Source organism: Myotis brandtii, unplaced genomic scaffold (assembly GCF_000412655.1).
Source record: "Myotis brandtii unplaced genomic scaffold, ASM41265v1 scaffold657, whole genome shotgun sequence".
Classification (NCBI taxonomy): domain Eukaryota; kingdom Metazoa; phylum Chordata; class Mammalia; order Chiroptera; family Vespertilionidae; genus Myotis; species Myotis brandtii.
In genome coordinates, this window is record NW_005370552.1 from 470,204 (window position 1) to 481,538 (window position 11,335).

Genomic DNA, 11,335 nt, shown 5'->3' on the forward strand with positions numbered 1-11,335 from the left:
GCCTTGGTTTCTGTCTTTATTTTAGTAGTTTTAAAATCAGGTCATGTGAGACCTCTAACTTTTTTTAATCCCAAAGCTATATTGGCAATTCTAGATTCTATTCCATGTGCTTCTGCTGCCCCAAGCTCTGATGTCCTCAGTACAGTGAAACTGGTATACTCTGCTTGGTCTGCACCAGGATGGATCACGCCCCAAATCTTAGCCATACCTGATTGAGATAATGTACATAATGAGAGTTGGGACTTTTTGAGATTTTTAACTTTTTGAGTTAAGGACAACATAGATGAGAATTTGGATGCAGAGTTAATGCTTAATGAGTTAAGACTTTGGGGGATCTATATTGCACATGGTATAGATATGATTTGGGGTGAGTGGGAAGACAGGCTGGGGGTGGGCTGTACTAGGTTAAATAGTGTCCCTGAAAAGTTCATGTCGATCCAGAACCTCAGAATGTAACTTTATTTAGAAATGGTATTTGCAGATATAATTAGTTAAGTTGATATGAGGTCATAATGGATTATAGTATGCATGGGGCATATTGTCCCTCAGAGCCTCCAGAAAAAAACAAAACACAACAAAATAAAAAAGCCTTGCTAAACCTTGATTTCAGACACTTACAACTGTGAGACAATAGGTTTATGTTGCTTGAAACCATCAAGTTTGTGGTACTTTGTTACAGCAGCCCTAGGAACGAATACAATGTTCTACCTGAGCTCCTTCTCCCGCTCTAGTTAGCCCAAGTGGGGTTTCTTCTGTTAAATAACAGTCATTGGGGCCTCATCGCATGTCCTTTACCTGTGAATTTCATTTCTCTTTTGCATGCACTGAGGATTTGGAGGAAGCTCCAGGCAGTGTCAAGAGATGATCCCCTCCCCCATGCAACCTCCTGTTGATCACACTGGCTTAGCTGACATAGAATTTCCAGAACCATTTAATTAAATAAATATTTAAACAGTAAAAATGGCCTCAAACAAATTTTTTTTTCATGCAAAGGGTACCATAAATAAAGTAAATAAAAAACACCTGGAAATATATTTTAGCCTATAAGAAAAAGGCACACAAAGAGCTCTTACAAATTGATAAGAAAATAAGGAAAAAATTCAATAGAAAACTGAGAAAAGAGTATAAACAGGCTAGTAACAGAAATATAACTCAAATGGCAAAATTATATGAAAATATGCTCAAATTCATGAGTAGAGAAATGAAAAGTGAATAAGCAATGGTCACTTTATATAAAATAAAGTGGCAAAATAAAGGACAATGCTACCGCTTCTTGGCAACCATGTAGGGAATAATGTCTTAAATTGCTGGTTCAAGTGAAGCATCAGAGCCTTATGTGAAATGTAACTTGGACATAGACAGCTTGTGGCTGATAAAGCTGCGCATAGATGTCACCTCCATCTAGTTTCTCATGGATTCATGCTTTATGTGTGGGGATCTTTCTTCGGGAGATAAATGGATGCTGCATCTGAAACACCAGCTGGTTTTCTGATGGAGAAAAGGAAGGACAAATAGAAAAAGGCAAAAAGCACATACCTGTGTAGTTTGTCCTCTTTTAAAACGCTTTTCCTGAAAGCCACTGAGAAACTTGCTCTCCTATCTGCAATGTGATCATATCCTGGAGATAGTTTGAAGTTTGGGCCAGGGTGATTTATTGATGGGTTCAAGGTTATGTTAGGAGAGACACAAAAAAGTAAAAAATGCATAACTGAAAAATGCAGCTGCCCTCAATTAAGAGGAAATGTACAATTATAAATAAGTTATACCAAAAGATTTTTTTAAAAGAGGATGCTGAGAAAGAGATATAAAATGTACTGGCAGGTCTCAGGAAATATGGATAATAACAAAATAATTTTGCTGTGAATCTAATATTACTCTAAAAAATAAAGGCCATTTAAAAAAGAAATGTCAGTCAGAAAAAGCTAAGAACCATATGATTTCACTCAGATGCGGGATATAAAACTGATACTCGTGAACACAAACAGCAGCGTGGTGGCTGCCAGAGGGAAGGGGGTGGGGGAGAGGGAGTTCTAATATAAGGTGACAGGGGAAGATTTGACTTTGGGTGGTGGGTACATGGTACAATATGCAGATTTGTAACATGGAAAACCACAACTGAAACGTGTATGATCATGTTGACCAATGTCACCCCAATACATTTAATTAAAATTTTTTTTAATTAAAAAAATACCTGAAACTCATAGACATAGACAACAGTATGGTGGTAACCAGAGGGAAGGAGTGAAGGTATAGCAAAGGGTAAAGGGGCCAAATACAGTGACAAAAAATGATTTGACTTTGGGTGGTGGCCATACAATGCAATATATAGATCATGTATCAAAAAATTGTACACTTGAAACCTATAGGTAGAGGGTTGTGTTCTATAAGAAAAGCAAATTAATACCTTATGCTTGAATAAATAAAAAATAGACTTCTGAACAAACATGACATTAGGTAGTAATAACCCAAGCACTCTATTTTCCAGCCATGAAGGAATTACAAATGTTATAAAGAAATGTGAAGTACTTGAACTAATTGGTTGGAAGTACGAAAGGCCTGATCCCTACAGTAGGCCAAGAAAAACATTTATAAAAGCAGCTGAACTGGTCATTCTTAATGGCATCCAATTTGCAACAGCTTGGATCTAACAGAGTTGAATGTGCTGTCTGAAACTAAATGAAATAATAGGATTGAATGAATACATAAACTCACACTTAGATTTTTTTTATTTAATATTTCATAGACTCTCAAGAATCTTCAATATGGAATATTCTGGATTCTGAATGCAAAGCTCAATGATATTTTAGATAATCTTCTAGTGAAGGAGACTAAAAGAGAGAGAGATGTTTTAATACCTAGCCATATTGTTCATTTTTTCTCTTACAAATTTTTGTTAAGTAAATCAAGATTGTTCTTTCTAAATCCCAAAATCTAATTACTATGTAAATCACCTCAGCATTCCCACTTAAATTAATGGTTTAAATCAGGATTAGAATGATATTTGAGTCCTGCCAATAGAAGCCAAGGAAGTCATTTCTATCAATATTGTGTAGCTCAAAATAAATATTTATGACAAATATTACTGACTGAACTCTATGTCACAAACACTTTATACTTCCAGCCAAGGTAATCACCCACTTTGCACAAAATGAAATTATACAAGGCACTCTGTGTTTTAAAGTTGGAAAACATATGTTTCTTTGTTTAATATTTTTTTAGGAACAAAATGATAATTATAACAAAGTTCAAGGTGCTTATAATTGTGTACACATGAATCTATTTCCAAATTACTACTAATTTTGAAACCATTTAGAAAAAAGGAAATTGACCATGTTATTCATTTTTGTGGATAATTTGAAATATCTGATATATACTATCCTTTCTTTGAAGTCCACACTTATTGAAACCCAAAGAATATATGTTGCTTAGTACCCTATTGTGAAAAGATTATCCTTGCCAGTTTGGCCTACAAAAATTGAATTTTAGATCAGCTTAAAACAAGGAATTGTATAACAGAGGCAGATTCCCATTAATAAATGTGATATGCAAATGTACTTTTAGAAATGGTATTTAGGGGGTTTATAGAAAAATACTGTTCTAGTGGAATTATCTCTGAGAATATCATCTGTCCAAGACCAAGGCTTGGAGTAGAGAACAAGAACAGTAGTTTCTGGCCGAAGGGCCCAAAGTTAAAAAGGTTTACTGCTTTTCTACTCCCACTTAATATTTGGGTTCACAAATGTTTTTACCAAAACAATATTGAGCGCATTTAATTCCAAACCAGATTACCAAACCAGACTGTTGACTGACTGACTCTCTCTCTCTCTCTCTCTCTCTCTCTCTCTCAGAGAATTTTATATTAATGGAATTTTAAAAAATGTATTCAAGTATAACATATATGAAGAAGAATGTTCAAAAATAAGTGTCAGCTTAACAAGTTTTCACAAACTGAACGCACTTGTAAACTGGAACCTAGCACTCAGATGAAGAAATAGAACATTACTATACACGCTAAATTAAATGAAATGTTAAAATTAATTTACTTGAATTTTGAATAGCAAGTGAAGTAACACTGAAGGTAATACTGAACTTTGGAAAGAGATTCTTTGCTACAGAATATATTGGTTCATAAAAGATTCTTCTAAGTTGAGAAGAAATATTTTGAAAATTATTAATATGTTGGTGTCTTCATTTTTTAAATTGCACAATTTGGTTTTAGACTGCAATAAAAGCTGATTAGCTTTGCTACTCCATTCCTCCATCTTCCAATTTTGTTGTTTGCATTGTTTTTACATTGGCAGTGTTTAAAATATTTATTCTGCTCTGAAACCATAGTTCCCACACTATTTAATCTTTTTTTAAAATATATTTTTTGTTGATTCCAGAGAGGAAGGGAGAAGGAGAGAGAGATAGAAGCATCAATGATGAGAGAGAATCATTGATCAGCTGCCTCCTGCACACCCCACACGGGGACCACCCAGCGCACAAACTGGGCATGTGCCCTTGACTGGAATGGAACCTGAGACCTTTCAGTCCACAGGCTGATGCTCTATCCCAAACCAGCTAGGGCCACACTGTTTAATCTTATTTCTATATTTAAATGGATTCAAGCTAAACATGAATCTATTCTTCAGGGTTTCTCTGTTCCTGAGTTATTTATTTTTATTCATTTTTTGTTGGCAGAATTTTATCACTGAAAAAGTTTATTTCAAGTAAACCTCTGAGTTCATGTTTGAGATCTCTGAATGTTGTTTTTTTACTTGAATGATATAATATTCTTGAGCTACATATTCTTTCTTATAGTTCTATACTCTCCTGTCATTGAATGTTTCTATAAAACTAGCTTGATTCTACCCTCTCCTGCTACCACCAACTTTTTTGGTGATTTCTTTTTTTGCTTGGATACTTGAAAACTCTTTTCTTCTTCCTTGAAGTAAAAAAATATAACTATCTTGATATTCAATGTGAACTTTTCTGAATAAATTTACCTAATACACAGTGTGATTATTAAATCAGCAGATGAATGAATGTATTTTATCAAGGAAACTTTTCTATATATCTGAATTTTTTGTTTCAATGTTGAGATCTTTACCTCAGTTTACATCAATTATGTGTATATTGTGTTATCTTTGTCTTCTATATACAATATATACTTTCTGTTTTTTAACGCTTTGTGTCTTTTCTCTGTGATTATCTGAACCTTTCACTGTATGCTAGTAATTTAACTTTCTGTCATGCCGTTTGTTTCTGGTTCATTTATTAACTCTTTAGTGTTTTTTATTCAAATCTTGTTTCCTTTGCTTTATAATTTTCCTTTTTATAATCTTCCTAATGGTTTATTATTTTTCCTATTCTTACTAAGGTTTTCTATAGTTAGAATATCGTGTGGGTTATATTTTCTTCCAGATTTATATCTTTTGCATATTTTCTTTAGTTGGGCTTTAGTTTGTTATAATATTCTTTTTTCATGCTCATGATTATCAGATTAGCCTAAGTACTCTGTCCAGACCTAATATGATGTAAGTGAATTCTCCTCATTCCAGTGCACATTATCTAGGTCCAATTTTCTTTATTAAAAGAGTAAATTATGGTATGAAACTATTGAACCTTTCTATCAGATAATATTGTACTTATGATATCATAGCCTCAAGAATTATTGCATATATAAATATACAAAAGTATAGCTATACATTATATATGTGTTTATATATAAAATTGGTATATATAACAATATAATGGGATATAGAGGAAGTTTTATATAAAACCATATATAATCTAGAGACATTGAAGCATGCAACAGACTGATATATTTCAGAAGGGGGTCGGTGGGGAGAAATTAACCAAAGAACTAATATACATATATGCATAGCCCAGGGACAGACAATAGTGTGGTGAAGGCCTGGGGAGGGGGCAGGAGCATGGTGGATGCAGGTCAATGGGGGGAAAAGGACAGGGCATCTATAATATTTTTAACAATAAAGATAAATTTAAACAAACATGCATATAAAACTTAGGTTAGGACTTGAACATATGAAATATTTTTTTCTTCGTATGTCAATTTAGTATTATAATTTGGAAACAATTAATATAATTTCAGAATTCAAACTAACCATGACAAATGAAAACAGGATAGAGAGGGAAGAATACTTTCATCATTCTTTCTATGCTCTACCCCTGAACAATAACCCGTTGTTTGTTCCTTCTATGCTAATAGCGCAGTAAGGTGCTGGAATTCTAAGAGATTCAGGAATAATCAAATTGAGAAGCTCTTATATGGTGGGTAAGCAAACCTGAGTTTTGCACTTTTTTTATCTATCATACTCAAATTAAATGCATCATTTTCTATATAGTTTAGAGTTCCCAAAGATGTAGAAATGCTGAGAACATAACAAAAGGTAGTCTTTAGTATTCTCAACATTCCTGTGCTCCACTCCTCCTGATTATGAGGCTAAATAGATTTTTTTTAAAAATGAGATTGTGACAAAATGTTAACTCTAACATATTCAGACATGCCAGAATCTGAAAGCTTAAGGTTTGAGACTATCAGACTCACTACTGCCTTGTTCTAGGTTTTTGCAACTTCCTGTCTATCTTTTCCCAAATAAATCTTCATGGGCATGTTTCCTATAATGACAATTAAAATTAGATTACTTCCCCCTCAATTTTAATCCAAAATATCATGATGCTACTTCTGCATTTTTTATCATGCAACAGTGGTTCTTCTGTGGCAGATGACACAGATGCCCTGACTCCATCAGAGGAAAATTGGCTATTAACTTGGGGCTTTAGCAAGATACTTAGCAAGGTCTCTCATAATATTCTGTGGTCAAGAAGAAAAATATAGGCTAGATGATTATATAATTAATGTGATTCACAGCTGGCTGAAACAACATATATAAAAAGGTGTTAATTAATAGACTGATAGAAAGCTAAAGGAGCTCTCCAAATATTCTACAGCACTTTGCCCTTTGCCCAGTGCTACCTTTTACTTATTATCAATAACCTGGATGAATATATATAATAGTTATCAAAATCTGGGTAAGATGCAAATACATTAGATCACAGAAATAGAACCTAAATATTGGAACAGACTAGGGTAATGGGCCAAAACTAATAAGATAAAGTTTAAGTAAGACAAATATAAAGTTCTGTACTTTAGTCCAAAATGTTCTGCCCTGCTTATAAATGGGATACACAAAATTTTGTTAACCAGCAGCATATGGATGTAGCTGTTAAAAGAAGTCCATTAAATGTTAGGCAGCATTGTAAGAATAGATATTCTTTGGGTTGTAGAAGGAAAAGTGGTTCTAGCATCAGAAAACTAGGTCAAATCCTAATTCTGCTACTTTGGTCTCTTAAACTCTCTAAGCCTCACTTTTGTTGTGAACTTAAAATGTGTTAATATGTCTAAGTTCCAAGCACTTGTGTGCAATAAATATGACCTGGAAAAGTTATAATTTACAATAAAATTGGTGGCTGTGCCACTCCATTTTGTGTTTGGAATGAATTGCAAGGAACTGGAGCTACTTCCAAAGACAGTGACTAGGATGGATGAGCACCTCCAAGGAGGACCGGAAGGACTGTTGCAGGAACTGGAGACAACTGCTTTGAAGAATAGTGGATTCGAAAGGACATGGTATCTACCTTCAAATATCTGATGGTGAACTGCATGGCCTCCTGGAGGGCTCCGGGAGGAGAACTAATAATGAAGAAAGGGAATTACAAGAATGTCGGCCAGGGTGAGCACTTGGGGATGTTGTGAGTGATTTCAACACAACTAGGTGGTTTAGACTACATGACCTTCAACACAACAGTCTGATGTCATATTTCTAGGTCACTTTGCATGAAGTGGTTCCTGCCTCAAAATAATCCAGAAGCTCCACTATCTTGGGTTGGGCTGGTTTCCTCCAGCTCTAGGACAAACCTCTTATTTCTTCAATCTGCCTTCTTTGACCAGTTTACTCTTGCTCTCTACTGTATTAATTTTTGGACGTTTAAAATGCCACCTTTCCCAGAACTGGACTATACAAAGGATACAGTATAAGGAATAATTTCTGGATACTTTTTTGGGAGATAGCTAGCAAAGCATGATTTCCTGGTTGCTGAAGTAAGAAGGTAAAACGAGAATTAAGAACCGGAATTTAAGAGCTCCAGAGTTGGAGGAATAAGTAGAGATGGCACCAACCTGACAAGTCTTTTACTGAAAAGGAAGTGGAGACCCATTCTGGAGTGTGTTGGCCTCAAGTACTCAAAAGTTGTTTGCTCAACGCGGGACTTCCTCTGTTTTCCCAAGGCCAAGGAAGGCTGGGAAGGTTGCTCAGCACCTCCAGCCTGTTCCATATGGTAATTGTGAAAGTGCCTAGTGCAACCAGAGAGGCTGCTGCCCACCTCCGACTTGGCCAGGGCACGCCCGCTAGCTTCCCACCAGTGATTCCAGAGAACCATTTCTTTTTCTTTCTCTTTTCTTTTTTTTTTTTTTAGCCACTGGTAGGGGAAAATTGGCTGAGCGCGGGTTGTCAGTGACGCGGCAGAGAGTCTGGCGGCGTGGCTAGGGTGAAAGAGGACGCTTGGGGGAGGGAGACCAGGCTCCTGACTGGCTGGGGAGCGAAGGCTTATTTGCATAAAGCTGTAAAACAGCATCTGATTGGCTAAAGCCAGAGGGGCGGTGGTGGGGTGATTCCAAAGGCCCGGCAGTTCTGGTCCAGGACATTTCCATCCCGGAGTTACCCCTGTGGCCTTAAGTTGTTGTGCCGCCCCGGGGAAGCTGAGGACGCCCGGTTTGGGAAGTTCTGTAGGCAGGTGCAAGAGCCATCTTTCCCTTAAGAAATGTGAAAGAACAAGGGTAGGAGTCAAGAAACTGGGGAATAGAGAGTGACCTGGAAACCAGAGAAAGAAAAGAAACAGATTAGGAAAGAGGAGGAGGCCAAAAAGAAGGCAGTGGGGGCTTTCTCCCCAGCTGGGCTCCCCCCCCCCCATCCCTTTTCTAGATCACTTTAATTTCCATTTTCTGTGAGTTATTGTCACACTTTACTGTGACTGAGAAGAAAAAAGGCAGGACTCTGGCATTTCATTACTCAAAGCTGAATACCAAGTTTTCATCCAGAGGCATAGGTACTTAAATATCAACAGGGTTTGTCACTGGGGACAGAATATGTTTTAATTAATGAGAGGCTCAGCTAGTGGAAACTGGATATGTGTTTTTCTCTTGCAATGCTCTGTGTCTCATTGGAAATAAGGATTTAAAATCAACCTGGACTATTTTGTACTCTCTTGCAAAAAAACTGGGGGGGGGGGGGGCAGCGTCTGTGGCTCACACTCTTCCCATAAACACCTGGTGGCTATGACGAGGTTCCATATATAGCAAGTACAAATAATCATTGTAAAGTGCATTGCAATTTACATATTTTTAAATCCATTATCTTCAACCAAAATTTGGCACATCCCATGGGAGAAGCTACCTAAGGCTGAAAAGGTTTCTAAGTCTCAATATGCGCAAAGAGGGAGGGTGAGATTATTTTAATGCTTCCAATTTATATAGTGCTTTTGGCTCTACATTCTTTTTTTCATTGACCCAAAGATCCTAATAGGTAGGTTGAGCAGGTAATATTATCCCAATTTTATAGGTAAGAAAACATGGGCTATAATCTGGTGCTCATAGGCCCTGGGAGGGAGCAGTCCCCAGACTGGGCTCTGTGTCCAGGGATCACTGACTTGTGTCCCATTGAGTCTTTGCTGCACCAAGTCAGATTTTCATTCAAAAGACAATTAGGAAGATTGTTTGCCATGGAAAAAACTTAAATATAGATTGTAAAGTGAAAGAAATAAACCTCTTTATATGCTCTCTGCCTGTGGTACTTTGTGTCCTGCAAGGTTTTAGAGAAAAATGATTTACAGTTAGAAACTTGAGTCTGCTTGAATTATTTGTAGGACTGTAGGAGAAGACTGGTAGATGAAGGCTGTGACTAGGGAAGTGAGATTATAAAAACAAAAATGAAAACAGGCTGTGGTTTAGAATCTCAAAGTGAAAATTTAAGGTGTGAGGCTCTTAAAAGTTAAATCCAGTGATATGCTACATAGCTTATTAAGGCCCTATTAAATGGCCTTGCATTTTAAGAAGTATCTTTGGAAAGGAACACTTCAAACACCTCTCCCCCTCAAAATATTATTGGACACCTTACTACTTTTCTGTTAAATGATGAAAGATGCAACACCAGGCCTAACTACTGTCACCCTCTCCTGGCTCTTTGCATTGGGTCTGTCCAGCATCACAGTGTAGTGGGACTTGGACAAAAGCCAGAAATTTAGTTACTTCTTCTAATTGCCATGTTTGATCTTTTGGAGAAAATTGTGCAGATCAGATGGTGGGTCAGAGCCACAGTGGAAGCACTAAGAGTCCACGTGCACCCGATGTGCCCAGCCACCCTTCTTCCTTCTTACGTAAGAGTCCCGGGATAGAGTTGCGGCTGCTGCGGGCCCCTATTTCCCAACAGCTAATAATAAACCGGGACAGTAGTTTCCCGGTCAAAGCCACTGCTGGTGAGTGGTGTAGAGGCTCACTTTGCAACCAGAGCGCGTGCACTTCGGTCACCCTATCCCAGGAGCACCGGCGAGGCCCACCCAACCCTGGCACTCCCGCCCGCCCTCTTGCCAGTCCGGACGCTGGCGTTTTCTTTACCCGCGCAGTGCCCCGCCCTCCCCAACTGGCCTGCTTTGCTCTGGCGCTGGTGGGGTGCGGCCGTTCCAGCCCAACCCCGGCGCTGCGCCCTCCCTCCACCCGGGCATCAGGCGAGAGGCGGAGCTGGCCCGTCGCGCCCCGCCCTCGCTGTGGAAAGGGCCGGGGAGTGTTACTCCCGGTCATCCTCGCTCGGGACTTTTATCTCGGCGCTGCCGGGAGGCGGGAGGAGGAGACACCGGGGGTGGCCCTGATCGCTGGCGACACCTTTCTGGGGCTCTATAAATTGAGCACCTGGGATGGGTAGGGGGCCGACGCCACCACCACCAACCCAGTCACAGTCCCGTCACTGACCGCAGCTGCGAGAAGCTGAGCTACTTAGCGACTGGGACTCTCCAGGCCAGGACGAGGTGGGTGCCGCCGCCCCATCTCTGCTCCGGTCAACGTGTGTGCTTGGACTCCGCTTGACGGAGGAAGACCGGGGGTGGGGAGCGACCCTTCCTCCTCTCCCGGGCCCCGGGCTGGGGAGGAGGTGGGGTGGCCAGGCTGCACCTGGGCGAAGTCCCAGGGGAGCAGTCATCGCGGAGGGAGGTGCGTGCGGCCGGGGACGCCGGGTTCCCCAGGGGAGAGAATAATGTGCTCTTCGTCCCCCCGTCTCCCAGC